Source organism: Ursus arctos, unplaced genomic scaffold (assembly GCF_023065955.2).
Source record: "Ursus arctos isolate Adak ecotype North America unplaced genomic scaffold, UrsArc2.0 scaffold_3, whole genome shotgun sequence".
Taxonomy (NCBI): Eukaryota; Metazoa; Chordata; class Mammalia; order Carnivora; family Ursidae; genus Ursus; species Ursus arctos.
In genome coordinates, this window is record NW_026622985.1 from 79,971,388 (window position 1) to 79,994,079 (window position 22,692).

The 22,692-nt window shown below is 37.9% G+C and overlaps 1 protein-coding gene across 3 annotated transcripts in view; it reads left to right on the plus strand.

Annotated features, from left to right (window-relative positions):
- Positions 1 to 22,692, plus strand: part of AHCYL2 (adenosylhomocysteinase like 2) — a 160,661-nt gene that overhangs the window by 18,766 nt on the left and 119,203 nt on the right. The window contains exon 2 of one of the 3 annotated variants that reach the window (XM_048212928.2): positions 21,957 to 22,104. The exons of the other annotated variants lie outside the window; for them this stretch is intronic. The gene's annotated coding sequence lies outside the window, so the exon portion shown is untranslated. The remainder of the gene's footprint in view (positions 1 to 21,956; positions 22,105 to 22,692) is intronic. 3 annotated transcript variants of the gene reach the window in all.

The following is a 22,692-nucleotide window of genomic DNA, read 5'->3' on the forward strand; positions in this document are numbered from 1 at the left end:
CTGCTTTTTCCTCTCCCACTCCCCCTGCTTGTGTTCCCTCTCTTGCTGACTGTCTCTGTCAAATAGTAAATAAATAAAATCTTAAACAAACAAAAAAAGATGCAGACCCCTTTAAGAGCCAGCGTTACTCCCAAAGATAGCCTAATTAAGTTAAGACTTTTTGTTGTCTTTACAGGTGGTATAAAGAGCCTCCTTATGACAAGGGACATAAAAGACAAAGAGACAGGAAAACAGTGACTTTTTCTGGGAGGCTAAGGATCAATAACCAATGGGTATCCAAAACCAAATTCATGACAGTCACAGTCCAAAGAACTAATTCTTACAAATGTTTTTCTCCTGCTAATCTGAATTTGGAAAAGAAGGCATAGGAAGTTCACCTTCCTTTCTTGACCAGATAAGACACAAAAATCCAGGAGACTGACTTCATTAAGAATTCTTAACTTTTGCTGGCCTTTGTCAGTTGCCCCAGGATTTTTAGCTATAGTGTCCAGGGATTGTGAGGTGTCCCAGCTGTTCCTTCATGATCACTAAAACTACAGGGGAAGAAAAAAATCGTTTTTCTACTACCCTCCTTGGCTTTCTGGCTGGAGCCCTGTAAATTCAACTGACAAAGATTAACAAGAGAAAAACACTCTGAGTTATTTAATAAAAGTTTTACGTGAGATGAGAGCCTTGGTAAGAAAATGAAAACCCAGAGAAATGGTTTAACCTGATTTTTTTTTTTTTTTAAGATTTATTTGAGAGAGAAAGAGCACGAGCAGGAGGGCCAGAGGGAGAGGGAGGGAGAATCTCAAGCAGACTCCACACTGAGCATGGAGCCTGGCACAGGACTTAATCTCATAACACAGATACCAGGACCTGAGCCAAAACCAAGAGTCAGATGCTTAACCGGCTGCGCCACCCAGGCACCCCAAACCTGAGTGTTTTTATGCTAGTTTTGATGCAGAGTGGAAAGTTGTGGCAAAATGTGGTAGAATAAAAGGGTCTGAGCTAAGGCTAGTAAACTGGGGAAACTTAGCAAGGCCTTAATATTCATTATGCCTAGGTACCATATTTTGGGACAGCTTGTTCTGAACCCCATCAATAATGATGATAAATCATGTAGCTTGATAACGATGATATCCAAAAGTAATTATTTCCAATTTTGAATACATCCTTTAATCTACATCGCTAATTCTAGATTCTTTTCCTTTTATACTGCCTTCTCAGTTATTATAGTGGCTTTTCAATTTTATGGTTTTTATAAAGGATCTTTTGGGTATTCCAGAAATCATTGATTTTATTTTTTTTTACTCCTTCCCTCAGGGTAATGTCTTTAAATCTCTTTTTTTGGTTAGTGGACCCACTTTTTGTTCATTAGGTATTTTACTTGCTTTTGGTGGATTTTCACAATTTAATGCTAGCACATAACAGGTGCTGAATGTTTGTGGTAGTAGAGCTGAGCCCCATCATGAACCATTGATTTGTAACATACTTCTTTCCCCTTACCAGCTCAAGTACCTCTGTCCCTTGAATGAATGTAACTCCTGATGCAGTCACACACATGAAAACTTTCGTATTTTCAGCTCTTGTATATTACATACTTGGTTAGATTCTCTATCAGATGTCACTGGTAATTAAGCCTTTGGAAAGAGCCCAAGAGTTTTCATACTCTGGCTAGACAATAGCAGCAAGAACAGTATGTAGTATATATTGACATGATGATACTTGGCAATTCTAAAACAATACTAGTTTTACTCAAGCGCATCAGGTTAGATCAGTTAAGACTTCTTTGGCTGAAAACCTACTTTGTACAATTTATAGTTTTATTTACTCTTTTTTTCTTCAGAGTTGTTCCTTAAATATGCAGCAGAGATCATGGTAGATATGTATCTGTACTTGAAGACTGGGATACTCAGCAAGAGGGTTGTTGGCTTAAAGGGAGCAAGGATGATGGGTATTTTGGCTTTGCAGTCAGACTCTTGAAGCCTCTGTCTCAATCTTGGAGGGAAAAAAAAGGAAGGGCACCCTAGGAAGTTTGGAACTTCGCCAAGATGTAGCACAGTATCAAAGAATACTCTCTTTAGAGCACTTATAAATATGAATTAGTGCTTACAATAGCACTGTGGTAAGCAATTATAGTTTATTAATGGAAAGGCCAAATAAAATGAAATTCAATTAATGTTTGTTGAATGCCATTAAGCACTCTACTTAGTGTTTGTCCAAGGCTCCAGAGCAGACAGATGTAAATGCAAAATCCAAATGCTGCATTTTGTCAAGAGAGCATCTTAGTCTCTATATCTGTAAATATAAATAATTCCCAAATTATAAGGTTGTAATACAGAAATATATATATATTTTAAATTTTTATTTATTTATTTTAGAGCGAGAGTGCATGTGTGTGCAAGCGAGGGGAGAGGCGGAGGGCGAAGGAGAGACTCTCAGACTATGCACTGAGCACAGAGCCTGACTGTGAGATCATGACCTGAGCCAAAACCAAGAGTCCGATGTTCAACCAACTGAGCCCCCCACCCCAGGCATCCCAGAAATATATTCTTTAGCAGAGATTAAGAATGCAGGTGTTTCAAAATATACTTATTTTGGTCTTTATGTTTCATGAGTTTTCAGAAGGGTAAAAAGACTTAGAAAAACAAGCAACGAACCTAGTTTATAGTTGTATCTTTTTTGCTCAAGTATTATGATTTAGTCAAATCAAACACAGGGTAAAAAACTGAACTTGTTCTATAAATACTTCAATCAAATGCTTATTTGAATCATAATATGAACACTTGGTTAAAGAATAAGAATTCTAGTTTAGCTTTTTTACCTTGTGTTTGAAATGTTAATATAACATCTAAATGAAGATGTTTTACAAATAGTCAGAACTGGTATCTAAGTGGAAATTGAAGGAGGGCATCAAGAAATAGCTTTGGAAGTTGTTATGAAGGTCCTAATCATAATGGTAGCTATACTTCGAACCATTGTACAGGGTCTAACAAGATAAGCTTGGGCACAAAGCACCATTAATAGACAGGAAGAAGAAAAAATGTTGGCAAAACTACATTATTATCCTATAAGTGTACCTTTGTATAGCTCTTTATATCTTTTATTTCATTTAAATCCATCACTTTATTTGATACTGAAATAGAGTTTGAGGTATACTAAGTGACTTCTAATATAACATTTGTTTCAGGGAAGCTATTACTGTTTTTTTAAACTATGATTTAAAAAACTGGATACTTTCCATTTATTTATTTTGTACATGATCGGTACATTGTTAATATTTTTCAAAGAAATAGTAATTTTGTTGAAACTAGAGCCAAAGTCTTTTAATTTTCTTTTTTTTTAATAGAAAACATTTTTTTAAAAAGATTTTATTTATTTATTTGACAGAGACAGCCAGCGAGAGAGGGAACACAAGCAGGGGAGTGGGAGAGAAAGAAGCAGGCTTCCAGCGGAGGAGCCTGATGTGGGGCTCGATCCCGTAACGCCGGGATCACGCCCTGAGCCGAAGGCAGATGCTTAACAACTGTGCTACCCAGGCGCCCCAAAGTCTTTTAATTTTCTGAGTCTCTTTGTTCTATCATACTACTGCAAAACCATCAGTGTTCATTAAGCCAAAACACTGTTATCTGCAGTTTTATTTCAAAGATCTAATTTTGTAGAGAAACTCAAAGGCAATATTATAGCTACCCTTCTATTTTCTCTGAGCTAGGTCATCAGCTAAGGAGGGGAAGAGAAAAAGGGTTTAGAAGTTTGAGTAAAATGGTGAAAATTGGAAGTAGTTTTTTGTGGAGTATGAGCAAGCGAAATAATCAAAAATATAGCAGGGTTTCAGAATTAATCAGAAAGTGTAGAATTAAATTTTCTAGTAGTCACATTTTAATTAATTAATTAATTACTTTTTAAGTAGGCTCCACACCCAACATGGAGCTCAAATTCATGACCCTGAGATCAAAAGTCATACACTCTACTGACTGAGCCAGCCAGGGGCTCCTCTAGTAGTCACATTTTAAAAATTGTTTAATTTATTTGTGTATTTTTAAGTAAGCTCTGTGCCCAGTGTGGGGCTTGAACTCATGACCCCAAGATCAAGAGTCTTATACTCTACCAACTGAGCCAGCCAGGTGCCCCATAGTAATTACAAAAAGTAAAAAGCAACAGGGGCGCCTGGGTGGCTCAGTCGTTTAGCATCTGCCTTTGGCTCAGGGAGTGATCCCAGGGCCTTGGGATTGAGCCCTGCATCGGGCTCCCTGCTCTGCTGGGAGCCTGCTTCTTCCTCCCCTGCTCCCCCTGCTTGTGTTCCCTCTCTCGCTGGCTGTCTCTCTGTGTCAAAAAAAAAAAAAAAGTAAAAAGCAACAAGTAAAATTAATTTTAATGATATATTGTATTTAACCAAACAAATCCAAAATATTATTTCAATATTTAATCAATAAAAAATTTAGATACTTTGCCAAATTTTTTTATTTTTATTTATTTATTTTTAAAGATTTTATATATTTATTTGACAGAGAGACAGCCAGCAAGAGAGGGAACACAAGCAGGGGGGGTGGGAGAGGAAGAAGCAGGCTCCCAGAGGAAGAAGCAGGCTCCCAGCGGAAGCAGGCTCCCAGCGGAAGAGCCCTACGTGGGGCTCGATCCCAGAACTCTGGGATCATGCTCTGAGCTGAAGGCAGACGCTTAACGACTGAGCCACCCAGGCGCCCCTATTTTTATTTCTAAAATTTAAAAAAATTATGTATTTTAGAGAAGGGGGAGGACCAGAGGGAGAGAGAGAATCCCAAGGAGACTCCCTGCTGAGCGCAGAGCCCTATGCAGGGTTCAGTCTCCCGACCCTGCGATCATGGCCTGAGCCAAAATCAAGAGTCGGAACCTTAACAGACTGAGACACGCAGGCGCCCCTTGTCCTTTATTAGACGTAATCTTCAAAATCTAGTGTGTTATGTTTTGGCAGCACATTTGAATTTGGACTAGCCACATTTCAGGTGTCCACCAGCTACATGTGGCTAGTGGCTATCTATTGAACAGTGCTGTTCAAAAGTAAGTAAAAATTAATAAATTTTGAGCTGCATAGATACTGTCATCTGTTATTTACATGAATATATTATTTTTTCTAACAGTTCTTGGGGATAAGGCAATTCATTTGATAGACCTGGCTTGATGAACTCAAGGGAAGTTGATCCATTAAAAAAAAAAAAGGTGGGATCCAGTTAGAAGGATGTTCATTCTACAGGAGGAGGCAATGGTAATACTAAATTTAATACCATCCAATACCATCGTCCACCTTGCCGAATGAAAGCTGGCTTCTTGTTACCCTTCAGCTATCTACAAGTGTATATATCCTTTAAAAATATAGAAAAGGTAGTATACTACATAACAATGTTCTACATCTTGCTTTTTTCCTACTTAATGTATATCTTGCAGCTGCTTTGTTTTTAAAGTCTATATTCCATTGAATGGATATACGATAATTTATGTAACCAGTTTGCTGTTTATTGTTGTTTTCAATATTTTGCCCTTATGAACAACGCCATAATGAATATCTTTGTATATATGTGTTGATAAGTGTCTGTAGAATAAATTCTTACAAGTGGAATTTCTGGTTCAAAAGGTAGATATATTTTTTATTTTATAAATATTGCCAAATGCAATAGAGGTTATACCAGTTAACACTCTCAACTACAAGTGTGAATAAACTTTTTCTTAAATAGAACTGATTCTCAAAATTTATAGATTTGAAAGTTTTTATTGTGCTGTTCTAATAGAAGAGGCATAGGTAGGTGCGCTTGGGTGGCTCAGTCGGTTAAGTGTCTGACTCTTGGTTTTAGCTCAGGTTATGATCTCAGGGTTATGAGATCGAGCCTCACATTGGGCTCAATGCTCAGCACCGAGGCTGCTTGAGATTCTCTCCCTCTCTCTCTCTGCCCCTCCTGGTTGTGTTTGCTCCCTCTCTCTAAAATAAATAAATAAATCTTAAAAAAAAAAAAAGAAGAGGCATATAGGTAGCCTCCTTTTGCCCTGAGATGATCCTCTTCAGCCACCTCAGAGTTGGAACCCTTGGGTTTCAGAATATAGATTGAAAACACTGATTGTAATCCAGCTCCCCTTATTTTTTGTATGAAGAAGAAGGTTCCAAAGAGATGGAGCTATTCCTCTAAGACTTCCCCAAAGCAAAAAAATAGGAAAAATAGGAATGGCTCTGAAATGTATATGAAAGGAATTTCTTAGTGTTCTCTGTAACAGATAAACCTCAATTAATGACTTTTTGAGAATTAGCCCTTTTAAAAATAACATTTGCAGTTTGATTTTGTTTTCATAAGCTTCATTGTTAGTGGAGACATTGACAGCTCATGGCATTGGAGTGGAGTAGGGAACTTGATGGTCAGGGAAAAAGTAACAGAGAAAGTCCTTGCCTTCATATTTCTGATGTGATGATAGCTGATCTGAGAAGCAAAAGGGGCAAAGACTAGCTGAGGAGGATGAGGTGGTATGGGAGAAAAAAGGTTGAGTGCCTAGTCCAGTGCCTGGTACGTAGTAGCTGCTAGTTATGCTAGTTCTGTGTTAGTGGAAATATAGATTGGTCTAACCATTTTGGAAGGAAGTACTCAGGTTATACATTGTGTATACACCATGATCCAGAAGCTCCTTCCCTAGGTGTATATCTGAAAGAAATACTCACACAGTACATAAGTTGTTCATTATGGTGTTATTTGTTTATGGAAAACAAATTTTTTGTCCTCTTTCCCTAATGATGAGTAAGTGATGACAGACTTATACCACTAAGAAGTGTCTATGGGTTTGAAGCAGTGGACTAGATGTGCACATGGCAACATGGTGTGTCTTAAAAACATGGTGCTGAATAAAAACAGGAACAGACTGGGATATGTAATACAATAGCATTTATATAAATTAAAAAATGTGTGTAAGTAAAACAACTTGCACAGTTTGTAAGAAAACATGTAAACTCATTAAATATTTTACAGCGATTTCCTAAATTGAGTGCTAATGGGAGTGGGATAAAAGAGAATAAGTAGAATAAAAATATGTAAATGTAAAACTTCATTTCTCCAGTGAGGTGATGTTTGAAGCTTCTGTTGGTTGACTAGGAGGATATCTGCAGGCCACTTCCTGTGTTTCCCATTGTTACCACCTTTGGGAGTAATATTTCTGATAATAAATTGTCATTGGAACATATTTTGTTGTTAATCTAACTATACTTAAAGCGAATGTTTGGGGCTCATGTTTCTGAAATCTTCCTCTTTTTTTTGGCCTTTATTTCCTCTTCACTTTTTCTGTTACTGTATGTTCCATTGGTTGGTACTTTCATACAGAATATACTAGCCTCATTGTTTAGATCTTATTTAGGTACTACTTGTATAGCCAGCACTATATGTTGTCATTCTTAGAAGATGATACTGATACTTAGTGATGAGTCATGTGAGACACTATTCAGTGTCCTCCTAGATAATGGCCTTTTTTTATTAAAGAAAGGGAAAAAATACTTGGAGTAAAGCACTCATTAGTTTGATCCATTACCCTATCTAAACTTTGTTATTTGTCTTGCTTTTCCTAAGAATCTCTGTTTAGGGCAGATAAAAGTAGTGACTCCTAGAGAGTTCTCAGAGGTAGCAGTGAGATCTTGGGTAGAATATAGTATAGGAAACAAATGGCCCCTACCTTTCTGCGATTTTGTTGCTAGAACTGCTCTTCCTTTTGTAGGTCATGAACTTTTGAGTAGCCTAGTTTTGAGTTAGCGTTAATTGAAGTTTTGGTTGTTAGTGTGTACCACCCAGTCTGGTGCTCCAGATTAGCAACTGGAGAAAGGAGCGGTGTTGGAATTAAAGTAACCTTGGCAACCATTATAGTGTAAATGAGTCTCCTTGGGAAGGAAGTTGTGAGCGTGGGCACTTGTTAGGACTTTCCTTTATAGCTTTTCAACGAGAGCTGACTGGCATTTTGCTATTTTGAAATTCTGGTGTAGCTGCTCCTCAGACATCATGAAGTCTGTGCCACTCTGGCTTTTTTTCAGTTTTCTGAGAAGCTAATACCATGTTTTAATACATTCGTAAAACAAAATGAATCTCCAAACAATGTGCTTATTCTCTTCATATACGTGAAGACCTCTTCTTCCTTTACTAACATTACCTTTTTCTCATTGCCTTCTGGCACGAACATTGCTGCAGCCCTGCACCAAATCTGTGATGCACAAAGGAAGCCACTTAGGTTTCCGGAGAAACAGTGCGGTGTGTATCTAAAAGACCCTGATGGCCAAGATTTGGCTTATGATAGAACTGATGGTGCCAAGGCTACAACTTAAGTAGCAGGAGAGAGACAAATCCTTTGTTTCAAATCTTAATTTTTTGTTTTTGCCTTTAGGCTTTAAGAAATAAAATTTATTATATGTTTTGGAGTTTTAATGTGGGCTTACTCTGTGGATTTAGAGATTGGATGAGGAAGGGAGTAACAAAAGTGAAACCAAACTTATTACCAAACTGGGTCGAGTTGCTAAATTAAGTACCGTACTTGTTTACCTCCCTAATGAGTCCAGTGGTTTTAACAAAGACTTTATGAGTAAAAAGCTTGGGGTTCTTATTCAAGGTTAACCCTTGTTATACTGTTGGTGCTAAGCAAATACTTCATCAGCCTCAGTTTTCACTTTTTAAAGTAAGAGTGAAAACAAAGACACTTTCCATTGTGGGAAATATTTACAAAAGGGGCTAAAATATAACTAGTGGTGTGGTCAAGAATATAATGTGTTGTAAGCCAAATTCTAAATTACAGGATAATATGCCTCACATATCCTGTGTAGCTTCCTTCGGTTAAGGCTTTTAAATACTGTTAATTTGATTTTTAAGCCTTCTTCCTCCAACCATACCCTTTTGTTGAGTGGTCATTCAGATCACCCCAGGTACTCCTTTATAACAACTGTCTTTGTTGGCTTAGCCATCAACAGGTAAGTTGATCTTGAACTTCAAATATTTGAGCATTTATTATATGAAAAGTTAGAACTGTGTGCATGGAGAATAAGTTCAAAATATGTAAAAACATAATTCCTGCCCTTTAATCTAACAGTCATTCAAATGCTTGGAAACAGCTCTGATGTTCCTTTTCCTGCCTCAGATCTTCTTTGTGAAAATTGTTCCTGATTCTCTTAGTTGTTCTTCATATGATTTAGTTTGCCAGCCATTACCACCTTCCTGGTTATCCTTTTCTGGATTTATTATATGTGGTCAGTGTCACCTGTAAGAGTTCATATACCAAATTATGGTTTTAGGTTGTTGCTTGACCTGTAGCAGTTTTCTTCTTTGTTCAAGTCACTGATGTAGGAAAGAACGTTAGGGTTTGAAGCTGACGGCCAAGAAAGAATTCTTGAGACATCTTTGGTGCAAAAGGTGGCTTTATTAAAGCATGGGGACAGGAATGGTGGGCAGAAAGAGCTGTACCAGCGTCATGAGGAGTGGCCCATTATGTACTTTCAAGTTGGGAAGGGGTTCAGGATAGCATAATTCTCTAAGCAATTTGGAAGCAAGGTTTCCAGGACCTTGAGGAAGCTAGCTATTGTTGGGAAAAGGTCATTTATTACCGTCTAATAAAACCTTAGTAATGAGACCCTTCAGATGTATATCGGTGGGCCATATGCTTGGGGGGATGATTGCCAACACATATCTTGGGGGGTTTAGAGATAAAGGAAATTTCTAAAGGAATTTTTATATGTTAAAGTAGACTTACAGGATTCTGGAAGTGGGGGTTGGGCTAGGATTATCTTTTGCCTTTAGCAAAGTATTAACATCGAGGCAATGAGTCCCTAGAGGAGGAATGTCACCCTGCCTGTTTCAAGGACTTGTCAGTGGGCTGTAGGTAGTAAGGAAATTTAATAATTTTTCTTCTGCCTTTGTTTCGCACATCAACTGTACTGTTATTTTGCTAAATGAGTTTGTTTAGGACTCTTAAGCTAATTATGACAGTTCATAATGAAGGCTCATTTTGAATTTACACTCAATTGTTAAAAAGAAACAACAGGTCAAAAATGGAGTCCCTTGTACTAACCCCAAACCAAGATTTAATACTTAACCTAATTGTAGTTTTGACCTTCCTCAGGAATGTAATCTTAACTGGTCAGTCTGGAATTTCCTAGTCAGCACCAGTGTGGTTATCCTGCCTAATAGACCCTGATTTCCTCCCAAAGGAAGGTGACCTTGCCAGAAATAATTATTTTTTTCATTAATGACCCTTTTCCCGTCCCCTCTCTGACTTTAAAAACCTTTACTTTTCTTTCCTTTTTTAAAGATTTTATTTTCTTTCTTTCTTTATTTGAGAGAGAGAGTGTGTGTGTATGTGGGGGTGGGGGGCATGCATGGAGGAGCGGAGAGAGAGGGACAAGCAGACTCTGCCTGTGCTGAGTGTGGAGCCTGGCCTGGGGTTGGATCCCATGACCCTGAAATCATGACCCAAACTGAAACCAAGAGTCGGATGCTTTAACTGACTGAGCCACCCAGGTGCCCCAAAACCTTTCCTTCCTTCCTTCCTTCCTTCCTTCCTTCCTTCCTTCTTTTCTTTTCTTTTCTTTTCTTTCTTTTCTTTTTTCTTTCTTTCTTTTCTTTCTTTTCTTTCTTCTCTTTCTTTCTTTCTTTCTTTCTTTCTTTCTTTCTTTCAGATTTTTATTTATTTATTTGACAGAGAGAGAGAGCACACAAGCAGGGGGAGCAGGAGAGGACGAAGCAGCTCCCTGCTGAGCGGGAAGCCCAAGGCAGGGCCCCATCCCAGAACCCTAGGATCATGACCTGAGCCGAAGGCAGACGCTTACCCACCTGAGCCACCCGGGCTCCCCAGCCTTTCTTTTTCTGTAGCTCTTTGGAGCTTCTTTCTGTTTGTTAGTTGGGTTGCTGTTCAATTCATGAATTGTTAAAGCCAATTTGATCTTTAAATTGACTCAGTTGAATTTTTGTTATTTAACACAACTAAATTCTCAACTAATCATCAACTAATGTTAAAATTGATTTCTTACCAGTAGAATACTTTTTATATAACTGCATTTACCATTCATCCTTGATAAATTTCATTTTGTATTTTAAGTCCATTGTTCTACCTGTTCAGATATTTTTTATTTTTTTGATTATATCTTTCATGGCCTTATCTAATTGTCCCAGATTTGTATCACTAGCAAAATGTATAAGCTACCTTTTAAATCTTCAGGGTGTTGATAAACATCTGTCAAAGTAAGCCCTGTGATAACATCAGAGCCTTCCATCCTGATTGATTAAGCTATTGATTAATAATCTGAGGATGGTTGTTTAACCAATTTTAAATCTATTACCTGTCTAGTATAGGAAATCTTATTGTGATTTCAGTAAGATGTATTTGACCTACTCTGTTGTTTGTCTGATCTCTCAGTCTAATAATTTTGCTGAAAGTAAAAGTAGGTCAGCATGATTTTTTTCTTATTGAACCCATTCTGGCTTCTGGTGCTCTCTGTACCCCTTCCCTACCCTGCCATAAGCTGACATAGAATTTTGCTGGGAATCCTTGTTAAACTCTTAATCTGTAGTTCCAAGAATTTAGTCTGTCTCTTTTTTTCCTTTAAAATTGAGAAAATTGAAATAAAATTTTCTTATTTTCCAGTCTTCTAGCTTCTGTTTTCCATGAAATATCATGGAGATCTCAATGTTTTAGGCTACAATTTATCTGATTCTAGAGATTTGAATGTATTAAAAAGCTACTGGATGCTCTTTTATTATCTTTTATTCTGTCTCAGGCTTATATGTTCTGCTCTTTCCAATCTGGAAGATTATTCTTGACAAATATAGAAGCAAAAAGTAAGAGTGGAATAGGTTAGATTTTTTATATTATCTTTTAACACGATGCAAGGGCCTGTCTCATCTTTTTGTATCCAGCTTTGCTGGAGAAAGACTATTAGCACTGTGTAAGCTTATATTGATCCTCTATTATGTGCCAAGCACTGCATTAGATTCTTGGACTCCAGAGATGAGTAAGGCATAGTCTTTTCTCTTAAGGAAGCCACAGTGTAGTTGAAGAGATACACATTTATATAAATAGCAAGATAATGGCTGATAGAGGATGTTTAAAATCCTGTGGTGAAGCAGCCAGTGTGTTTAAGGAGGCAGGTTTATGTGAACCTTCACAGGGGAAGCTCTGTTTAAGTGGATCCTTAAAGGGAGTATAGAAATTTTGGGTGGATTGGGATGGGACTGGAGGAATAACATTACTTTTATGAAAAACAGTATGTGTAAATAAATCTATGGAAGGGCCAACATGATTGAGAAATCTTAAAATAATCCAGTATGGTTGCAATATGGAATATGAAGGGGAATCCCAGAAAACGAGGCTGTAGAGACAAGCAGGACTGTATCAGAAAGAGCCTTTATACTATGTTAGTGACACATGTGTGTCACTGAAGGGTTTTAAGCAAGAGATGTGATCAAAACCAGGGTAGTCAGAGTCCTCTTTTATGATATATAAGTCAGTTTAGGCTAGGTTATGTTGTGGTAACAAACAATCCCCCAATTTTAGTGGTTTATAATAACCAGGGTTTATTTTTTGCCAGTGCTGCATATTTATTATGTGGCCCATTTCCAGGACCCAGGCAAGAGATGCAGCTCTTGTCTGAGACATTAACCTTGTGGTAGAGGGAAATGAGACCCTACTCTAAAAGCTTCTGTTCAGAAGTAAAATGTGTAATTTCCTCTTATTTCTTTGGCTATAGGAAGTCATATGGCCAAGCCCGACATCAACTGAGCAGGAATGTCTAATCCTCTACCAAGGAGGGGGAATGAATATTTTGAATAATAATGGTATCTATTTACATGCATCAAATTCTGTTTCTTTCCTTTCCAGGATTACCTGGAGCTGCTGATAGCCATGTTCCCAGTGATTTAAAGTAACCTGAGGGAATGAAGCTAGTAGTGTGCAAAGAAATGGGAGACCTGAAAATGTCCTGGCAGCTTTAGTTTCTGCACTGTCTGGGGCTGCCCAGGTTCCCGAAACTTTCCTTGGTATTTGGGAGCTAATAGGAGAGTGCCATGATTGGAATTTTATTTTAGATTACTTTAGATGCTGTATGGAGAATGGGGAGAATTAGAGTAGAAGCAATTAGTACCGTATGCAGAAAGGATGGTTAGTAATCTGTTTCAGATATGAAAGCACAAACTAGGGCCCTAATGGTGGGACTGGAAAAATGAAGCTGAAGTTTTTTAGAGTCGCCCTAGAGATAGAATCAGGTTCTGGTTATTGTAGGGAGGAGTAAAAGAGAGGAAAGACACTTAGGGCCAGTTAGGACATTTGGGTGGATGGTGGTGCCATTCACCAACATAGGAGGTAAAATACTGGTGGGAGAAGATACTTTAATTTTAGACATGTTAAATTTGAGATGTCTGTGGAACATCTAAATGGGGATGACTAGTAGACAAATTGGATATACTGTTATGGGGCTCAGAGGATGTAAAGAGTTACTACAGTGGTGGTTTATGAGATATAAGGGTAAGAAATCATGGATGAGAAGGAAAAGGAATAAAAGAGTTGGCCAAGAGATTGCAAGTAAAAGAATCAGTGAGGTAAAGTCAGTGTGAGATCATAGTAGGAGTAACTGAACAAGCAAGCTAAAAGGAGAGGTGAGAGAGCAAATTACCCAAATAAGCTCTTTTGGAGATGGAATGGTTTCTGGTGATAATAAAATCTGGGGTGCAGCCTTGGTAGTGGTTAACTGAGATAGAAGGAAGGAGGACATCATTAGAGATTAGAGATAAAATGAAGGCCATATCTTCATGGGCCATATCTTCGTGGGCCACCCACATGCATTGTTGAATTCACCCAGTATTGCAGAGCTTCTAGTTGTCTACTCAATATCCAGTTTTCATTGCTTCCTTATTAACGGAACCTTGGGCAACGTGCACTGGAAAAACTATACTTGGAATTAGATTCTGCTGCATTTGACAGTAACCATCAATAACAATGGTTTATATGCACCTGGGTTTATTTTCTCATAAAATACACTATCTTTGTTCATGTAAAATCATTGTTTTACATCTTTTATAGTATTATGGTACGTATTACATTCTAAGTTATATGCATGATTTATTAATTCTACTCACCTGTAACCTTCAGAATGTATGTATTGTATTTACAAAGAAATGCAGAGATAATAAGTATTACAAGGTCGGTATGGTTACTTCACAAAGATTAGGGACCCAGATTCCTGTCATTTTGCTCTGTCATTCTTAGTATGTTGCTTCCATCCTTTCATGGTTCAAGATGACTGCTGGAGCTCAAAGCATTAGTCCTGTATTATAACCGTCAAGAAAGAGGAAGAGCAAACGGCCAAAAAAAGCTGGAGGGGGCGCTTCCCAGAAGCCCCACCCAACAATTTCTACTTACCTTTCCTCTGCTAAACCCAGGTTAATGGTGGAATTTAGGATGACTAGAATCTGAGAGAAGCAAATTTAGTAGATGGCAGTAGCTAGGAGAGGAAGAAATGACATAATTGAATGGCATGACCTTAATGGAGTTGCTTTATGTAAGAGTGAGGAAATGGTGTTCTGGCAGAGAGTATGGCAAGTTCAGAGGTTCTAAGGGGCCGGTATACCAGGTGATTTTAAGGAATAGGAAGGAAGCCAGTGTAGCTAGAGTAGAGTAGAGATGGAGAGTTGTGTGGATGGGGCCAGAAGGTAACAGGGAGGCATATCATACATGGTCTTAATTAGTTGTATTAAAGATTTTGGGCTTTGGCTTTTGTTCTAAATGAGATAGGAAACAATTGGAAAGTTTCAAGCAGAGTGGCATGATCTGATATAAGTTTTAACAAGATCATTCTGACCGCAAGGTTGAGAATACACTGAAGGGGTCAGGGGTGGTAGTCAGACGACCAGTTGGGAGGTTACTGCAATGCCCAGATGAGCGATGGTGATAGTTTGGATCAGATAATAGCAGTGAAGATGGGAGAAGTGGTTAGATTCTGCATATATTTTGAAAGTAGAGCAAACTGGATATGCTAATAAATTCAACTAATGTTTGAAAGAAAGAGGAGTTAAAGATGACTTTGTCAAAGCCTTTGGTGAGAACAGCTTTTGGGATGAGAGTTAATAGGGGAAAAGCTGTCCAAAATGAAGATAGTTGTTTTGATATAGCGACCTACTGTCTGTGTAGTTAGTATCTTCCAGTTGCAGTAATATTCCTGTTTCTTGTCTGTATCCATTTCTTCCTTCTCAGTATACATTTAACCGACTTTCAGGACATTCATTCACTATTTTGTTCAACAAATGTCTGTTGAGCAATTACAAAGTGTTCCAGCCTTTATCATTTAGGCTTTCTTTGGTTGCAAGTTGACTTAAGCAAAAAAAGAGTGGGTAGGGGAAGGAGGATAGTATAAGGATAATAAGAGTAACTTACAGAATCAAAGGAAATGCTGAAGAATCGTACCTGGGAAGAGCCCTGAACTAAAGTGTCATCTCAGAGAGGTTTAGGTAGCATAATAGACATAATATTTTTATCAGAGTAACCTTATCTGGATAAATCACTCGTATCATTGAGTATCTAATTTAATAATGATACTGAGCTAGATGCTGAGGTAGAAGTGGTGGTGGAAGAGGCATCCACAGCTTGAATAAAATAGAATAAATATACGCAGAAGGTTTTAATAGAGTAGAATTAATAAATCATATAGTAACATTCAAATTAGAATGTAATAAATACCATAAAAGATGAAACAAAGATGATTTTATATTAATAAAGATAATTTAATTTTTTAAAGATTTATTTGAGAGAGAGAGCATGCAGTGGGGAGGACCACAGGGAGAGGGAGAGAGTCTTAAGCAGAGCATGGAGCCCAGCACAGAGCTTGACAACCCTGAGATCATGACCTTAGCCAAAACCAAGAGTCAGATGGTTAACTGACTGCGTCACCCAGGTGTCCCTGTAGTTATAATTTTAGAGATAAATAGGTTTTAAAGGAAAGATAAAACATTGAAGAGAAACTTTTTTGTTTACTAATGCAGCATGAGTATATTATGTTATGAAGAAATAATAAAATATAGTATGTCCATAAAATGCAATAATATGCAGCCATCAGAAATTATGTTGTACAAATATACTTAAAGAAAAGGGGAATTGATCATTATGGTTTTTTTTTAAATGATCATTATGTTTTAAGTGAAAACAAAAAATGGATTATAAAATAACCTGAGCAGAAAATATCAATTTAAGGTAAGAAAGAGAGGGTGTGTGTGTGTGTGTACATGCATGCTGTCCAGTTTATTGAGTTTACCTTAGCCTTATTAGATTTGGATATTAGTGTGGATAATATATTGGAGGTGGGGGTGAGGGTAGTATTTTTTTTAAGATTTTATTTATTTATTTGACAGAGAGCAGAAGCAGGGGGAGCTGCAGAGAGAGAGGGAGAAGCAGGCTCCCCACTGAGCAGGGAGCCCGACATGGGGCTCGATTCCAGAACCTTGGTATCATGACCTGAGCTGAAGACAGACGCTTAACTGACTGAACCTGGGCACCCCAGGGGTGAGGGTAGTATTGAAGGCAAAGAAAACAGGCTGTTGTAGTTACCTAAGTAAGAGAGGATAAAGGTCTTTCCTGTGACAGGAAATACAGGAAATCTAATTAGAGAGATATTAAGATGGTAGATTTGATGGAATTTGGTGACATTTGTGTGTTGGGGTGGATGCTCTGTGTGACAAGAGAGGAGGATGAGTTTCTAGTCTTGTATGGTTGGATGAATGGTAGTACTAACTCCTGTTTATTTCATAGTCCCTGTAACATGAGAGTAAAAGCATTGAAAATGTCAGATTATCTGTTTTAAGAAAAAATTGATGAGGGGCGATATCTAGAGAGACAGAGATGAAAGTGAGAAATAACTTTTCAAGAGTTTTTAGACAAACTTGCTATTTTGATCACTCCCCTTTTACTCTTAGTTCTTATTTATTTAAGATTTTATTTATTTGTCAGAGAGAGAGAGAGCACACAAGCAGGGAGAGGGGCAGAGGCAGAGGCAGAAGCAGGCTCCCCACTGAGCAAGGAGCCTGACCAGGGACTCAATCCCAGGACCCTGGGGTCATGACCTGAACCAAAGGCAGATGTTTAACCTACTGAGCCAGCCAGGTGTCCCCTCTTAGTTCTAATCTAATTTATTTATTTTTTTTTAAAGATTTTATTTATTTATTTGACAGAGATAGAGACAGCCAGCAAGAGAGGGAACACAAGCAGGGGGAGTGGGAGAGGAAGAAGCAGGCTCCCAGCGGAGGAGCCTGATGTGGGGCTCGATCCCATAACGCCGGGATCACGCCCTGAGCTGAAGGCAGACGCTTAACCGCTGTGCCACCCAGGCGCCCCAGTTCTAATCTAATTTAAACTAAGTAATTTCCAAGTCTGCATTTTAGCATTTGTGGGATAACTTAAATCCCTGTGCTATCTTTAGGATCTTGTTTTTATTATTCATTTTTATCATAGACCCTTAACTCATTTTTATTGTAGACCCTAAAGAAGTTCAGTTTGACAGAGTACTGTGATATAATGAGGTAGAAAGATGTAAGTATTAAAAAGCTATACCTTTTTAGAAGGAGGCAGTAGGGAGTTTTAGCAGGGTTTATGCTTTTTTGGAGACTGCGCCAATGCTGGGCTCAGTCTTTCCTTTGTTGAAACCAAGAAAAATATCTTGAAGATTGCTTGGTGGGTTGAGTTTCTAGAATGTCCTAGCTCTTTGAAAATAAATAGACCTCTTGACTTTTTAAAATAGCTTTATTGAGATATAATTTCTTACTGTGAAGTTCACTCATTTAAGGTATACAATTCAGTGTTTCTTTTATGTTTATAGAGTTGTGTGACCATCGCCATAATCTAATCTTATTGTAGAACATTTTCAGCATCCCAAAGAGGATCCTGTAGTAATCATTCCCCTACTCCTCCCACTCCTTTCCACCCTCACCACCTCTGGGCAATCACTAAGCTGTTCTGTCTCTATAGAATTTGCCTGTTCTGGACATTTCATATAAATGGGATCATACTATACTTATATACCTCTTGACTTTTAAAGTGTTTCCCTTCCTAAATAAATTTATAATTTTTGTGTTTCATATTTTTAAAAGTCACTTGAAAGTTTATAGTATTTATAGCTCTATCTTGCCTGACAAATTTGCTTGATTCTTACTTCATATTCTTACTTTCATATTTGTCCTATCATTTAATATAATACTTTGTACATAATGTATATCAAATAATTTGTAGTATTTCATGTTTTTTATGGACATTAAAAGATATGCTTTGTTGATGTTGTCCCAGTGTCTGAATTTCATTTACTGTTTCTTATTTCTATTTTCTCCCCTAACTACTTTTTAGCTGAACAGTGTTTATACTTATACTACTGATGGAAAGGTTTTTATTCCCTCAGATTTATGTAGTTACATAGTACTTTGTAGGAGAGAGGACAAAAGTTTACTGAATAGAAAATGAAGTCCTTTAGGGAATTGTTAGGTTTATCTTTTTTTTTTTTTATCCTTTTTATATTTAAGTAATCTCTACACCCAACATGGGGTTCAAACTCAACCCTGAGATCAAGAGTTGCATGCTGTACCAACTGAGCCAGCCAAATGCCCCAAAACTGTTAGGTTTATGTTAATACTTCATTTCTCAGTTCCTTTAGATCTTTCCTCATTGTATAATCTGGGTCACCCTGATTGAAGGATTCTGCCTTCCTGTTGTGTTTAGAACTGCCTTGGTATACCTGCTTGATTGGTGTCTTCTCTATTGTGTTCTTCCTGCCCAGAGCACAAAGAGATTCAGAAAGGATGATAGAGTATATACATTCCTTTAGTTACAATCTAATTAGTGCAAATAACCTTGGATCTATGAGTGCTATCTCCTATGTGTGATAAAAGGCAGAAGATTTTTCTTTCTTTCTTTTTTTTTTTTTTCTTCTCTTTTTGAGTTTTGCTACCTATGGTTTTTTTTGGATTTTTTTTTCCAGTCATATGCTTTACATTTGACAAAAGGTGAAAAGTACATTTGAGATTCCTACAATTGCCAGACAAAATATAACAAACATTATTTTAACTGAGCTTGTAAAAACAAAAAGTAAGGAAAATCGTCAAGGGCAAAAATGAAGGGCGAATTAAAAACTAAAGTGGTGAGTACATAAGTTAAAACTATGGCTGGCCCTGGGTAATGAAGAGGCTTCAGTTTTAACAGCCATACAGGAACAGGAGACTTTCCTGCCTCCCTTCATAATGCTAGGTTCCTCAAAATGTTGTCACACCATTGAAAAGATGATCTAGAAAAATATTTGGCTAGCGATGTGATGTCACACACTGTATGAGTTTGTCCACACTGTAATATGAGTTTTAGGTAAAAAAGTTTTTTCTGAAAATTTGTTACCATGGGCTTATTCTTCTGTAATTTGGGTTTAGAATGTCCCTCTTTCTCTGCAGTTTAGAAAACCCAAGCTGAGAAATTAATGTATAATGTAGTCCTGAATCAGTGACAGTCACATGGCATCAGGCTGAAGCAAATGCAAAACTTCTCTATGGAAATATCTTCAATATAGGCCATACAGGATTCCCACAACCAAAAGTGCTCTAAAGATTTTTTTTTAAGTAGAACTTTAAAAAATACATTCATTGAAATTTTTAACTCAGTGGACAACATCAATGATAGAATGGATAAATTGTGGCATATTCATACAATGGGATACTATAACGTAATGGAAATGAATAAATTGTTGCTGTGCACAAGATCATGGTCTAATAAAGATAATGCTGAATGAAGGAGACCAAACACAAAAGAATATGTACTGTGTGATTTCATTTATTTAAAGCTATAAACCCTAACATATGGTGTTAAAAGTCTTGATAATGAGGGAAAGGACAGTGATTGGGAGGAAGGATGAAGGAGGTTTCTAGAGTGCTGGATTTCTTGACCTGGGTGGTAGTTACATGGTTGTTTCACTTTGTGATAATTCATTGAGTTTATGATTCGTGTACTTGCTCAATCTAATAGAAAGCAGGAAAGGAAAATGTAATATAGAAAAGAAAGGATAAATAGAAGGCATAGTAAAAGATGACAGAAATTAATTCAAATGCATCAGTAATCATGCTAAAGTAGGTGAATTACACTTACCACTTAAAAGACAGATTGTCTTTTATAGCGTGTTTCCAAGATGGCTGATATTAGTTCATTTCCTTTACATGTAAGCTATCCTCCCTTCTAAAGGTCAAGTTTATTCCTCCACTCATCTTGAATCTGGGCTGGCTTTAGTGACTTGTTTGACCAATAGAAGGTACTGGAAGTGACATTTGGGGACTTTTAAGGCTAGGTCATGAGACGCTTTTGCAGCTTCCATCTATCTTTGAACATTGGTTTTTTGGAATGCTCTCCCATGGAACACAGTCTGGGAACCCAGCTGCTATGCTGTAGGAAGCACAAGCCAGATGGAGAGGCCCAGCTGAGCTCCCAGCCAGCAACCAGCATCAACTGCCAGCCATGTGAGTGAGTGAAGAAGTCATCTTGAACATTCCAGTCCCAGCAGACATCATATGGAGAAAAACCCAGGCCCCAGGCATATGGACCCAGTCTAGCCATCTTCAGCCATTAGAGCCACTCTGCCTAAAGCCCTAGATGTCATGGAGCAGACACAGACTATCCCCTATACCCTGTCTGAATTCTTGACCCTCAGAATTATGAGCATAATAAGATGATTGTACTTTTACAACATTAAGTTTTGGAGTATTTTGTTTGTAGCAATAGATAATTGAAAAAGAATTTGGTACCTGGAAGTGAGGTGCATCTATAACCTAAATTTTAGATTGTCTTTGGAACTTGGTGGTGAGTAGAAGCTGCAGGGACCTTGAGGAGACTCTTAGTCAAGTCTTGAAACACAGTGAGAGAAGTATTATTGGAGGCTAGATAACAGGGAATCATTGTTATATAATGGTACAAGGTTTGTTAGCATTGTCAAATGTGGGAACGTGGAAGATAGAAAATGTATCCAATGAATTGAACTTATCCAAAGAGATTTCTAGGCAGAATGTTGGCAAGTGTTACCTAACTGCTTCTAACTGCTTATATAAAGATGAATGAGGTAAAAAATGAACGATATTCCTTTTTTAAGGAGAACTTATAGGGGAAATGTTTCTGAGCCAGGATCTGTCATGTTTTAAAATAAAACTTTTTCTCATCTCCAGTTGCTCTAAATGGCCAATGACTTAAAGAAATGGCTTCAGAGCAAAGGTAAAATTCAAGATTCTACCAATAAAACATGGCCTCAGAGTAAAGATCTCAAGGGTACAAATATAAATCCCTTTGTTAAGACTTCAGAAAGATATAAGGCAGTGCCTCATAGAATGTTTTAGCTAGATAAAAAGATGTCCAAAGATCTTAAAGGAAAATACCTCTTACGCCTTCTCTGTTAAATAATAGGGCTTCTGCGGATCCTAAGGATGTTTTCTTACTGTAGCCTCAGAACACAGGACTTAAGATAGAGAAGGTTGGTATGGCTGTGTCTCTTGGAGTGGACTCCAGTAAGAGTCATAGGAGATCTACGAGGTTTTTAAACAAATTGTACTAACAGAAGCAGCTTCAGCTTGGATTAAAAAGGAACAGTGACAGTAAAAACAGAAAATAAACCTCTGGACTTCTAATCATCTACAAGCAGAAATTAGTTGAGAAGGCTACTCCATTGCAAACATTAACCATCTCTGTGAAAGGAAGGATGACTCAGAGGTGGAGCCGAGAGTTTTGGAGAATCACTCTCAGGGAATAGGATTGAGCTGTGATCAAGGAACTGGTGACTTGTGTCTGATTAAATTTCAGAATTGCTATGGACCAGTAACTGCTATGTGTTTCTTGTTCCTTCCCCTTCTTCCTCATATTTTGAATGAGAGTGTAATTGTGGTTATCCTGAGTCAGTCTCACTGTTGTACATTTGTGTGTTGGGTGTGTGGGAGCAGATAATTTGTTTCTTTATTCAGATCAAGAGGAACTATACTCCAGTAGCTGTACCTGAGGAACTGCATCTGAGGAGCCTCAATCTCACCTGGACCTGAATTAGATAATCAAGATTCTGGACATCAAGCTGATGCCATTATGAGATGAGACTTTTGAAGGTCTTAGAAGAGGGTGAGTGTGTTTTGCATGTGGGAGGACTTGTTGGGGCCAGAGGGTGGTTATGTGGTAGCTTTTCAACAAAGTGGCCATTGTTAATTTCTTCCTTGCCATTCAGAGGTGGAGTCTATTGCTCTCCTCCCTTTGAATCTAGGCTGACTTTAGTGACTTGCTTGTCCAATTGAATGCCACTTTCTAAGACTTGTGAGGCTAGGTTATAAGAAGCCTTGCAGCTTCTGCCTATGCCTTTTGGAATAGTCACACTCAGAACCCAGCCACCATGCTGTAAGAAGCCCAAGCCAGATGGACCTCTCCACGTGTAGGCACTGGTTGATAGCCCCAGTGAGCTACCAACAAATAGCATCAACTAACTGTCAGCCATGTGAGTGAGTGAAGGAAGCATGTTGGACAGTCCAGCCCTTGCCAGCAGCACCTGGAGAAGAACTGGGGTCACAGACAAATAGCTCCTGTTGAGACATCCTAGCCATCTTCATCTATTCAAGTCATCCTATCTGAGGTCCCAGACATTGTGGATCAGAGACCTGCTATTTCTGCTATGCCCTGATAGAATTGGTGTCCCACAAAATCGTAAGAAAAATAAAA